Source organism: Rattus rattus, chromosome 9, assembly GCF_011064425.1.
Source record: "Rattus rattus isolate New Zealand chromosome 9, Rrattus_CSIRO_v1, whole genome shotgun sequence".
Classification (NCBI taxonomy): domain Eukaryota; kingdom Metazoa; phylum Chordata; class Mammalia; order Rodentia; family Muridae; genus Rattus; species Rattus rattus.
This window is the reverse complement of record NC_046162.1, coordinates 46,375,899-46,388,874: the sequence shown is the minus strand read 5'-3', so window position 1 is coordinate 46,388,874 and position 12,976 is coordinate 46,375,899. Positions and strand designations below refer to the sequence as shown.

The following is a 12,976-nucleotide window of genomic DNA, read 5'->3' as shown; positions in this document are numbered from 1 at the left end:
GGTGGCAAATTCATCAACCCTTTGAGCCACTTAGCCAGTCCTAAGGATCAGAGAAACAGAGCAGAATGGAAGTGTCCAAGGCTGGACTAATAAAAGGAAGGAATAGTAAGTTCCTGGGTAAGTTCTAACCAGGGCTCAGATAACTCTTGAAACAGTTTTCAGGAGGAGGTTGCTACTTTTCATATGGGGACATTTGGTAAGACACAGGAAGACACAGGACACAATGGAAAATCATCCACATGCTAGTAAGACGGGATGTTTGGTAGGCTAAGTGTGTGAACCACTTGTTCCTTTTATGATGGGTTTATCAAGATATGACTTCTTCATAAACCAAGGGTGTCTTTAGTACTGTGAGTGGGCCATCAATTTGGGACTTGTGGGTGTATCTGCTACAAATGATATTGACTGTGGAGAGGGGGAGCCTTGCAGTTGATAATCACTGTCCTTAGGCTGGGTTGTCTCCTGTCTCGTGTATATCCTTCATCCCCTTTTCACTTATCCACAAAGTGGTGATTTTGCAACTGATATAGAAAACTGACCACACACATTTATGCCATCTTTTTTCCTGAGTTCTTAAAAATGTGGAAGAAATCAAGGGGCACAGAATATACTTAGAAGGCCTAAAGAGGACAGCATGGTAACCTGAGGCCTGCCAAGGAGACTGCATGATGAGTTCATAAAATGTATGTAGACAGGGAGGAGGCAGCTGAGTCCGCTCTTCAGCCACCCCCACCATGGCTCTGAGAATGTGAAGAAGCTTCTGGAATCCTTCAACCCAGCCTAAGGAGAGTGATTATCAACTACCAAGTGCCCCACCTCCAGTCAATATCACTTGTAGCAGATACACCCGCAGGTCCCAAATTGATTACCCACTCACAGTACTAAAGACACTCTTGGTTTATGAAGAAGTTGTATCTTGATAAACCCATCATAAAGAGAACATGTGGTTCACACACTTAGCCTACCGAGCATCACTTCTTACTAACATGTGGATGATTTTCCATCGTGGTCCTATGTCTTCCTGGGTATTGCCAATCTCTGCCATTGTCCAGCTTGAGATAGGATTGTACTGCATCTCGTGGGTCCAAGACAATATAAAAATTCTAAATTTGAAGTACAATTTCTGCTGAATGTATAGTGCTTTCACACCACTGTAACGTGAAGTATAAAGAAAAGAATGAAGAAAAAAAAAGAAAGAAAAGAATGTCTGTCATAAGATGGGGGTTGTTGTATACTAATAAATTTTGCTGTGCCACAAAATCACTAAAACAGAAGAGGAAAATATAGGCACAGTGTTAAAGGAGACTATGAAAAGGAGAGAAAGAAATGATCCCAGGAAAAGCAGAACAGTAAGCGAGATAAGAAGCCATCACAGAACACAACTTTGGCCCTTGAAGGTACCATGACATGCTCAGCTCTTCCCTGACACTGAATTCCCTTGTTCATATTATAAGCCATGCTTTTATGAGTAGCCATATGTGTGTTGTTGGCTTTTAGGATGACTATAAAATATGCCCTAGGGTATTTAAGAAAAGCACAGGAACTTCTTCTCATTCATCCCATCCTGCATCCTCCGACTCAGGCTATCTGGTCTTCCTGAGAATCCTTCTCTCTGAAGACACAGACAAAGAGGAACTGAAACAGGCCACGATAAATTCACCTGTTTATTCTGAGTAGATCACATCCTTTTCTTGCAGCCGAAGTTGGATAAGCCTGTCAACTCTTCATCAAATGTAGCAATAACAGTCATAGTTTTCCTTTGGAGTCCTCATCTCCAAAGGTTTGGTGTTATGATAAAGCATAGTAAATCATTTTTATGGTTTCTTCTTAATAACCTTGTTTTAGTCATAGAAACCTGTGATGTTAATCTTGACCATCAACAAATAAACGGGGTGAGAAGATGGACCAAAATGTGGGCAGTACCATCCCAGTCAGCCTCAGTGTGAACATAATAGAGAAGGATATCAGAGTAAATATTAGTTTTCTCTCGTCTTCTGATTGGGAGCACAGTGCGAGCACTGCCATGACTCCCTGCGATGTACCATTGTCCTTAGAACTGTGAGCCCAAATGACCTCTTCTTCCCTTACGTTGCCTCTGTTATTTGCTTTATTGTGGCAATGAGACAAGTAGCTAATCTAGGGATATGAGGATCCCTGTGCATGACAAAAGAGTATTTTTCTTTAAAAAATTTTTTTTTCACTTTTTAATTGTGTATGTATACATGAATGTGGGTGTCCATAGAAGCCTAAAGAGGGAGTCAGATTCTCTGGACCTGATGTGAACAGATGGTTGTGAGTGGCCAGATATGAATAAAAGTTCTCTTAGCATCTGAGCTAACTCTCCAGCCCTCTCCCCCCTATTTAGTATTTTACTTCTCTCTAGTACCAACTTCCTTGGTCAGATCCCCTGTAGTGGGCTTCCTGAGTCAGGCTAGGTGAATTTTTTGTAAAGACTCCTGATCTAGTCAGATACTGTGCAAGAGGTCACCTGATCCCCCAGCTGTCGCTCTTGAAAGCTGATTGGCCAGGATCATTTCCCCGGATGGAAAGTTCTCACATGCATGCATGACATCACCAAGTACCCATCACTCCCCTGGCCTGTTTACTTTTAGTTGCTCTGTTCCTACTGATCAACATACCCTGCCAGGGCCTTCTATGTTAATCAGATCTCAGATAAGCCTTGTCTTAGTCAGGGTTTCTATTCCTGCACAAACATCATGACCAAGAAGCAAGTTGGGGAGGAAAGGGTTTATTCAGCTTACTTTCACGTTGTTGTTTCATCACCAAAGAAAGTCAGGACTGGAACTCAAGCAGGTCAGGAAGCAGGAGCTGATACAGAGGCCATGGAGGGATGTTACTTACTGCTTGCTTCCCCTGGCTTGCTCAGCTTGCTCTCTTATAGAACCTAAGACCACCAGCCCAGGGACAGTACCACTCACATTGGGCTGGGTCCTTCCTCCTTGATCACTAATTGAGAAAATGCCTTATAGTTGGGATTCATGGAGGCGTTTCCACAATTGAGGCTCTTTTTTTCTGTGGTAATCCCAGCTTATGTCAAGTTGACACAGGAAACTAACCAGTACAAGCTTCTTCTGCTCCTCCTTCGCAAGTGAGTGTTGACAGGTTTATGAGGCAAGGTCTCCAATTAGTCAATCTCATGCTTTGGGGAAAATCATATTTAAACTCATCGCAGTCCTGTTTCATCATTTATGATGTAAGAGGCTTTATATATATGTAGTCAGACTCCTGTTTCTTGGGTTCCATTTTTGTGCACTTAAACACCTGTGCATCCAAAATATTTTTTAAAAATTGTATCCGTAATAAACAAGCGTAGACATTCTTATTGCAACCACTCCTTAAACAGTATGTTCTAACAACAATTTACATTCTATGAAGTGGTGTAAGTAATCTGGAGGTGGTAAAGTATACAGGAGGATGTTTGAAGATAATTAGCATATGCTATGCACATCTATGGTGATGATATCTGCAGGAGATACTGGATTCTAACATCCATGTACATCAAGGTGTTCCTACTATTACAAAAATTCTCTCAATTTAATTATAACAAAGTATGCATGTAAATTAGTATTAATAATGCTTAGTATATAATATGTTAATAACTTAATATTAAGTAAATGTAAATTAAATATTCAGCAGTAGGACTTTAGTTAGATAAACTATGATATAGTCAGACAATTAAAAGAGCAAATGATAATTCTTTTTAAAAACTTTATCTATTTTATTTTATTTGCATTGATATTTGCCTTCATGTATGTATGTGCACCATGTATGTACCTGGTGCCTGGGGAGGCCAGAGGAGGGGATCAGATTCTCAGGAATTAGAGTTACAGGTAGTTCTGAGTCACCATGTAGGTGCTGGCAGCTGAACCCAGGCGCCCTGCAAAAGCAGGACCTGCTTTTAACCACAGAACCATTTCTCCAGCTCCCCAAAGCATTTTGTTGTTGTTGTTTTGTTTTCTTGTTGAAACAATGTATGGCCAGAACGTGATATGTAAACCAGGCTGGCTTTAAACCCTCAGACATCTGCCTGCTTCTGCTTCCTAAATACTAGGATTATAGGTGTGAACTCCCATACCTGGTGATAATTCTTTTAAAATGTTTGTTTGTTCATTATATTTCACTGGAATGCATTCATGATAGAATGCTAGGTAAAAATAGTGTGACATTTCCGGATAACATTTTACCAGTCCCTACTAGTAGATTCCTGCACAAGTCTTTATGAATGAAATGAAAACACAAACACAGCACAAAGTCAGTAGTATTTCCCTGTATGATTGTACCATCAGTAATGTACAAAAAAAATGCATTCCTCCTTCCTTTCTTCTCCCTCTCCTCTCTTTCTTGAAGTTTTTTAATTTTTGAAGCAAGTCAACCACTTAACCCCCTGCTTAGCCTTCCTTTACTCCAGGATTCTCAGAACTCTTAATTCTCTCCGGTATCTAGAAAATGCCTCATTGCCCATTATATCCTGCTTGTAGTTTTGGTTAGCTTTGGTACCCTACTGATTCTGAGCCTGCTGATGGCCAAGCCCTCACTTTGCTTGCCAATACAATCTACATTGTGATGCCTGGCACAGAAAAGGCCAGACACACATTGGATGAGTGTTTAATAAACCCATTCCTGAAACAATCTTCTGCAACTTTAATTCTGAACCTTAACATTACCAGCTACTTTTCATTTCCCACATAAATAATATCTCTGCCTTTTTTTTCGTAAACGCTTTGTCTACACTTGAAAGAAATAGTCTCCAGATGTTCATGGGAGTTTGGGCTGGAGAATCCTTTGAGGGGAAGGTGACAGTATCAGACAGCCCATACCTACTGCCATCAATTATTTCTTCATACCTCTGTCTTTCACAGCTGAGAGATCTCGCTCACTTGCAATTCAGCTTCTCCTAGAAATGTCAACACAGAGTAAATATGCTATTCTAAGGCAGGAGGACATACTGGCACGATCCATCTAACGGTTATGTTGCTGGAGGTAATGAATGAATTGGCAATGTTTTGTTTGCTCAGCTTTTCTCAATTAGCTATGAAACACTGAGAAGAATGGGAATGGGGATGTGAAGGATGGGGGAGGATGAGTCTGTGGACTTCAGTGACTCCCATGAGGAGCTGTCACCATTTGAGCCCTCTTGGAGTGATCTATGCTTGTGATGTTCTCTATTTAGTCCCTTTCTCTAATGCCAGAGAATTAGGATTTCCCATCAGGAGTACTGGAAGGAATATGTCCGAGATGGAAGGGGAGGTCATACTGTACATGAAATGCCATTGAAAATCTTCCAACAACATTTTTTTCACAGGTTTTGATGAAACAAAATTTGGATGTGCCTGGGAGGAGACCAGTTTGACTAGTGCAAAGATTCACTATGGTCACAGGTTAGCAGGCAGGTTCTCTGTTGTATTTAGTCACTTGTATTTTCTGCATACCGTAAACTGTGTTTTCTTTGCATCTGTAATTGACCTAATTAATGTGCATGTTGACCTGTTTTACTTACCTGTTGCTGTGTTTGTATAAAAGGTCTTAGTAGTTAGCAAGCATGTGTCACTCTTGGAGTCATTCACCCTCCCCTGTCTCTCTCCTTTTACTTGAAGGATTATCTCTGCTGTCAGCATGATCTCAGATAATATCACATCTTCTCATTCATTTTTTGAGAGGGGGTCATTTATAACTAGACGGTGAGATTGAAACCAGCCTGAGTTTCTGATCTCTACCTTCCAAGTCCTGAGATTACAGGCATGAACTGTCATGTCTGACTCAACTCATCTCCTTGATAAACCAGTCCCTGTCATGGCCACTTTTTAGTGTAATCGGTAGGCTAGCAGTTCTTCAGCTCTGTGAAGCTTTCCTTAGCAATCCAAGCAAAACCAGTTCAAAGGATACTCACAGATGATCCCATATGGTATCCGACACACTAAGCATATCCTTTGGCTTTCTTTCAGAACTGTATGAAGCTTAATTTCTTGAGCTGATTGGAAAGACCTCACCCCTACCCATTGAATCCATTCCCTACCACACGAACCAGGTTCTAATTCCTTGAATATGGCTTCCTGGTTTGTTACACAGCTGTGCTCTTGTTATGCCCTGTACTTTTGCCTGTGATACTTTTCCTCTACTCTTCAAAAATCTCATTTGCATCCTTCAAAACCAAAATGATCCATCATGTCAGCAAGCATCATTTTTCATTCCTTCCTCTGGGTTTTCACAGTCCTTTAAACAAATCTATTCTCTGGCAATTACCCCCTGCCTTATAACTATGCGTTCACACTTGTTTGTCTGTTACTAGACTATGAACTTTTCGAGAGCCAAGAGCTGTCATTTATCTCTGGAGAGTCAGTGCTTAACACAGAGCCTGCCTCATCATAGATTCTTAATTCATGTTTATTGAATTTATTAATTAAGCCATAACCAAGGCATCACCATCCATTTAATTGCAAATGAAACTCCACAGATGAAATTAACAGCCTCATTTTGATCGGTCTCGCTGGTAAAACAGTGACAGGCATGGTGCTTCCCATAATGCCAGCCAATGAAGAGTAAAGAAAAGCACCCAAAGGGCACTGGCCTTGCCCTTGAAGAACTTACGGCACAGTTGGAGAGGTAAGTTTTTCATGCACAAAACAGGCTGAGGGCAAAATTGAGGCTGTTCGAATGCCATGCACACTGTAGGCTTGAGCTGTGAGCTCTATCACCAACTGGGCCAGGCCACGGGGGCATTATAGTCGGGCTCCCTTGGAGAGGATTCTGTGAGCATGGAGCAAGGCTACAACTCAACCAACCAATCAACCAACCAACCAACCAACACTCAACCAACCAACCAACCAACCAATCAACACTCAACCAACCAGCCAACCAGCCAACCAGCCAACCAACCAACCAACCAAGCAATCAATCAACACCTGTAGTTTGGGGATTGACAAGGAACTTGAGAGAAAGATATTCTATAAAGGTGAGATGGTGCAGGGAAATGCCACCCACAGGGATTAGGAGGTATCACACTAAATCAAATCTTTGCATACCCACGGGAGAACTGTGCTGTGTGACATCATCAGAGATTGACAGTTAAAACAACCCAGTTCCTCCCCTTTGATTTTTCCACGTACACAATCCTCCCACAACCTTGAAATAGTCATTTGGTTCAATAATATGTGATGGGGTGAGTGTTTCTAGGCCGAGTCTTCCTTTGACCTTATCTAGAATGCACCACCCTCTACCCTAGGCTAGTGCAGAATCGTCCTGTGAAGGATGCTCTTCCAAGGCTCCAAACACTCTGGCACTTCCCTCTGATGTGACTCATTGACGTGCTGCTGTGCTCACTGGTTTATTCTTAGGGAAAACAAGCATCATCCTGTATCTCTTCCCAGCACCTGAAACAAACTAGGAGCTCACGAAATTCTTGCTCCATGAATAATGCATGGTGTGCTGTCCTGCATGGCAGCCAGTCTATTCTTGTCTCCAGTTCCACCCAAGTTCATTGACAACTCAAGTCCTACACAGTGAATGGCAAGATTCCAACCCCTCAGAATCACCTGGTGACAAGCAATGGATGGACAGGTTTGCCCAGCCATCAGCTGGGCTGTCCACCCAGCTTGGGTAATAAAGATAGCAAAGCTTTGAGCCTGGAGAGGAATGTCTGCAAAGTACAGAAACAGACGTGTCCCAGCAGCCCTAGGCTCCTCTGATAACAAAAGCTTTCTGAGCAATAGCCCTTCAAAGCAACAAATCAAGACAGACAGCCTGCCAAAAACGTGCGGACCAAGCAGACTCTGAATCCCTTACCCACCAAGGAACAGCTATCCTAGCCCATCCATCAAGGAGACAACTCAAATTAGATGGTGCAAACATCAAGGAGGCTGAGTCTGCCTTCATGCACAGAGAAATGCACCCTGATTTCTTGGGCAAACTTGCCCCAAATGACCCTCCCTCCACATCCCAGGAACTTGAGGAATGAATCTGTTTCTTTGCCTATCACATTTTTCTTCATCTTTTGAGACTCTGCCCATATCAGAATAGCATGTCATTAAGAGCAGGTTAAGAGCAGGTTTTGATATTGCTGTGGTCAAGGATCTCAACAGTATTCAAATTCTGATTGTTGGTTGTCAAATTCTGATTTTCTGATCACCTCTTCCTTCCCAAAGAGGTATACACAAGGAAAAGCTATACAATCCCCTTTAACCTAACACTATAATGTAGGGCCCTTGGAATGAGCAGAATTGGGTTATAAATCTAACCTGGTACCCAAGAAATGCTTCTGTCTTCTAAAGGAGAAGACTATCACTTCTGGCTTGAGGAGGAGTCATTGAACGCAGCAATCCTAGTTTATGAAGGGTTGGTGATATTATCTTTGGTACTACTGTCATGAGGATTCATGAAGAATAACTTACAGTGTTGTATAGTTTTTGCTCTCTTTCCCTCTTCTAAGCCATAAAGTAAAGTGAAGCAAACTTAGACTTCTGTTCTTGGAGTATAGGTAAGGGGGGACCTGCAGAGGCTGAGCCACGGAGAATTGTGTTCAGACCTCAGGTCCCAAAATGAGACACAGCCCATCTCACCCCTGAGAACTTTCTTCCTTATCTGATGATTCATTGTCAGGCTCTTCCACTGGGAGTGAGGGTAACCTCTGAGCTCAAGACCATACCTACTGTCAGACTAATCCAGTCTATCAACATGTATAGTCTGGTATAGCACTGAACATTTTCTAGATGAGCAAGTCGAAGTACAGAAAGCTAAAAATTACACTTCAAAGGTAACATACCCGATTAACTCCAAACCCTATGTGAGCATTCCATTTGGTTTTCTATCTCTAATGCTAGGCTGAAACTAACTTTCACTGTAATTTACTTATAGTCCTTTATTTGTTCTCTGGCATAATCTAGAAAAAATTTCCATCATTTGAGGACTGTTAGATCATGTCGTTCAGTGAACTGTAAGACCCATGTGTAGTTGAGAGGAATGATGCCCAGGAGGCAGTCCTGGGTCCCTTTTGTTCCAACCCTTTCCAGAACGAACATCTCTGGGCTCTTTCAAGAGTTATAGCAAGGATAAGACAAGAGACATTATCATTCTTAAAAAATAAAAATAAAACCCAACTAATGCATCTGTTCGTTTCTCTCTGGAAATAAGACAAAAATCAAATATTGATTGTTGGTTGTCCAGCTATGGCCCTTGATAGACTAGCATAAGGCCAGCAGAGATGAAGGCTTCAGCACAGTGCTGGGTAATTTGCTACTTGATACAGCTGAGGAAAAGCTTGGGATGCTTCACTCAGGCCTTTTGTCCCGGGATAAGAGTTTCACTTGGACCACTTCTCTAAGTTCTGGACTCCAGCAATCTATGCTGCTTCTTCAGTTTGATGTTTCCTGGGCTTTCTAACTCGAGGTTTCCCAACCTGCACTACAATCTCTCTATCTCAAACACACGTCTCTCCCTCACTCCTCTGGCACATGCTTTTATTCCCTCATAATTCATTAATTCATTAAGTTAAATAGTATATTTACTATTACCTTTATCCTATGCATTGTTCTGGTGGGCAGCTAGAAAAATTGATGCAAAGGAACAATATCTCAGTTTTCATGGGACTCGAGTTAGAAAATGATGGATAATTGGCTAGGTACACCAATTTCTGCCAGCTCCTTGGTCCTTTCCACATCTCAGTACAATCATTTGCTGGCTGTTGGGACCAAAATCTTGAAGTCCAGTTTAATCTTTGCCTCTTATTTTCATGCTCAAGTTTGCAAACAAGTTCCAGTGTCTCCAACACCTACTTGGGATGGGGTCAGTGTAGCGGTGTTGGGAGCAGATGTAGTCAGGCATGATCACTAGATGTGTCTTATGCTTTCTTTGTGGAGAAAGAGGAATAGAAGAAAATATTTTACTACATTCTTCAGAGATATAGGATTGGAATCAGTCTCCAAACACAATCTCTTTTGTAACTAGGGCGATCTGCACTGCTGTATCCTTTGGTTTTCTATTTCTTCTGGACTCCATTCTTTAAGCTTCAGGTCCCCAGTTTCTCTCCTGGACTCTGAGAGCTATTGGTCCTTATCTTCCATTTGTACTTACTCCAAGGTAGATCCCATGCTGGGTCTAAGAAGCCTAACTGATACACAGGCACTCTAACCCACCTCTGTACCCATGATCCCTCTGCCTGGGTTGATGGTTTTAGAGATGTCTTGCCGTGTTCAAAGGGGTTCAAGTGGAGTAAGCTAGATGATTTTTTTTTTAAAGCACAAAAGCACGGCATATGTCGTTTCTGCAAGACAGTCATCAAATGACCGGTTGCAAGCTGCCAAATGCCCAAATGCAAGGAAGCAACAGAATTTCTCCACAGTGCTCACACAAAGACCAGCTGGGCTTCAGGGACTCAGCTGGCTTCTGTGCTGTTTCCGAGTCCTAGCAGCAGCCAGAACTTTCTGTGTGACAAAGGGTGAAGGCTGAGAGCTCCTTATGTTGACTCTAGAACTTCCTGCTTGTAGATGTTATCTAGAATCTGGTTTCTGTCTTTTCTCTCTGCCCCTGGGCTGGGGGTGAGAAATAGGGGTTTCATGCTTTGACATAGCCTGTGTACTTCTCTTCTTCCTGAGACCAAATATTTCCAGTGTCAAAAGTGATCATGTCATCAATCTTCTGCCAGGACAACTGCATAGAATGACTGGATGAAGTTAGGTGAGAAAAATGACACCCCGAATGTACTAGAATGTCTGCACCATGCTTGCATTTTCTTTGTTTATTTTGACTGTTCTAAATTGCTAATTGGTTATGATTTTTACAAATATGACGTGTGTTAGGGGTAGCAGTGGAGCTGGAGAGTATTGGGCCTTCTCTAAGCTGCCTGGTGAGATCCACCAAGAGTTCGGTGGAACTTGTGGCCCTTTCCAAGGCCACAGCTCTTGCAGTCTGCAGATGTCAGCTCATGCATCTTTCTGTGCCTGTGGACTGGTTTGGTGATCCACTGAGTGTCAGGATTTCTTCTGATAGCTTTATGGAATGGATCAATGATGATAACCTACAAAAATTTATATATGGAATCTTCACCAACCCAATAGGAATTCAGGACTCTCAAAGCCCCACAATGGCACCCAGCTCTCTCCTCAGCAACAGACTGAAGGCTTCGGGAAAATTTCAGTTGGGTAACACCATGGGAGACAGACAGACTTGCCATAAGTTGTACCCTTAGGAGCCAAGTGTTTGTGACCACTACATTGGACATGAATCTTACAAATGACAAAACCTTGTTTAGCCTTGTATCCCAGTCTTCATGCTTTATTGGGCCAGGTAGGGCAGGGAGCCCTGTGCAGTGCAGAGGAGAGCTGGCGGTATTGCCAGCAGCGGACCTTCAGAAGAAAGCACATCATGTCAGACTGCTTCTTTCTCCACAGCTCCTAAATGTATTTACATGCACCCATCTTGGATCACCTGAAAGCTGCTGCCAGAGGAAAGGAAGAAGCCTTTCTCCCACAATCCTTTTTGTCCCATGCTTGCATTTTCATTGATGATAGACTCACAGTATGAGGGATGGTTAGCTCAACAAAGAACTGACAGTTTGAATTTTTTAAGGAGTTGCCCTGTGTATAATGTCATTTAATCTTCACATAAATTTGGAATTAAGATGTCATTATGAAACCCATCACTTTGTACACATAAAGGAAAATATAATCTTGTGAATAGATGTGTGTGTTTGTCTCTCTGTCTATGTCTCTGTCTCTCTGTTTCTTTGTCTCTGTTTCTTTGTCTCTGTTTCTCTCTCTCTCTCTCTCTCTCTCTCTCTCTCTCTCTCTCTCTCTCTTTTCTGTGTGTGTATAAGTATGTGCTTTGCATCTTTAGGATGTGGGGGAGGAAGCTCCAGTGGCTACTGCTTGATAACTGCATACTGACAGGTTGGTTACCTCTGCTCAGGATCCTTATGGACTAGCAGCCTGAGCTGGCCAAAAGTATTTTCTACATCACTGACACCTCTTTCAAACAGCTATCAAGAGATGGCCAGGAAGGCAAGACTCAAAAATAGAGCTTGGGAAACCTTTTTGTGTGTGGAATTTCTTGCAGCACACTTGGAACACACAAACTTATCCTCATTTTTTTTGCAATGTAATCCTCCTTTTGCCTAGAATAAATGGAGACTTCTGCTCCTTTGCCCATCTGTCTTAGTCAGGGTTTGCATTCCTGTACAAACATCATGACCAAGAAGCAAGTTGGGAAGGAAAGGGTTTATTCCGCTTACATTTCTGCATTGCTGTTCATCACCAAAGGAAGTCAGGACAGGAACTCACACATGGCAGGAACTTGGAGACAGGAGCTGATGTAGAGGCCATGGAGGGTGTTGCTTACTGGCTTGGTTCCCCTGGCTTGCTCAACTTGCTTTCTTATAGAACCCAGGATTGCTAACCCAGAGGTGGCATCATCCACAATGGGCTGGTCCCTCCCCACTTGATCACTAGTTGAGAAAATACCTTATAGTTGGATCTCATGGAGGCATTTCCTCAAAGGAGGCTCTGTTCTCTGTGATAACTCTAGCTTGTGTCAAGTTGGCACACAAAACCAATCAGTACACCATCTCAGGTAAGTCCAGACTGGGGAATATTTTCTCCTTGACAATTCTACATATCAGTTTTCCAAGAAAGCCAAGAGAAATGACTGCTTTGACTTCTCTGCATTCTTTTGTGCATCTAATGTCTATGTCTTTAGTGATAAGAACCAAAGTCACCTCCTTTCTCGCACTTATCTTAGTGGTGTGGTGGTTTGACTGGGAAACTCCCCATAGGCTCATATACATGAATGCTTAGCCATCAGAGAGTAGTTCTATTTGAGAAGGATTAGGAGGTGTGACTTGTCAGAGTAGGTGTGGCCTTGTTGGAGGAAGTGTGTCTCTGTGAGTGTGCTTTGAGGTTTCAAAAGACCATGCCAGGCCTAGTTCTCTCTCTTGGCCTGCAGGTCAGGAAGTGGCTCTCAGACATTGCTC

General features: G+C 42.4%; 1 pseudogene; it reads right to left on the bottom strand.

Moving 5' to 3' along the window:
• Positions 1 to 10,804: 10,804 nt before the first annotated feature.
• LOC116910294 lies at positions 10,805 to 11,426 on the bottom strand (annotated as a pseudogene).
• Between the last annotated feature and the right edge of the window lie 1,550 nt (positions 11,427 to 12,976).